Consider the following 455-nt stretch of genomic DNA (forward strand, 5'->3'; position numbering starts at 1 on the left):
TCCAGGGTACAAGCGGCCGAAATGGGTTTCCTCAGGAGGGTGGCTGGCATCTCTCTTAGATATAGGGTGAGAAGCTCAGTAATCCGTGAAGAGCTCGGAGTAGAACCGCTGCTCCTTCGCGTCAAAAGGAGCCAGTTGAGGTGGTTTGGACATCTGGTAAGGATGCCTCTTGGGCGCCTCCAGAGGGATTGGTTCCAGGCACATCCAGCTGGGATTATATCTCTAATCTGGCATCTAATATGTACATAATAGTACAAAATATTTCTGGAAATACTACTGAGGACATGACCTCTTCATACAATAAAATATAGGCACTCTTGGTAGAGTTCTTTTTCTCATTTCAAGTCCAAAAGAACATTTAGGGGTAAAAAAGTGACCTCTATCATTCAATTTTGTTTAAGACTTTAACATTGTGAATATTGTTTAGAGAATGAATAATAAATGATCTAATGTGG

This window comes from Etheostoma spectabile, chromosome 14 (assembly GCF_008692095.1).
Source record: "Etheostoma spectabile isolate EspeVRDwgs_2016 chromosome 14, UIUC_Espe_1.0, whole genome shotgun sequence".
NCBI lineage: Eukaryota > Metazoa > Chordata > Actinopteri > Perciformes > Percidae > Etheostoma > Etheostoma spectabile.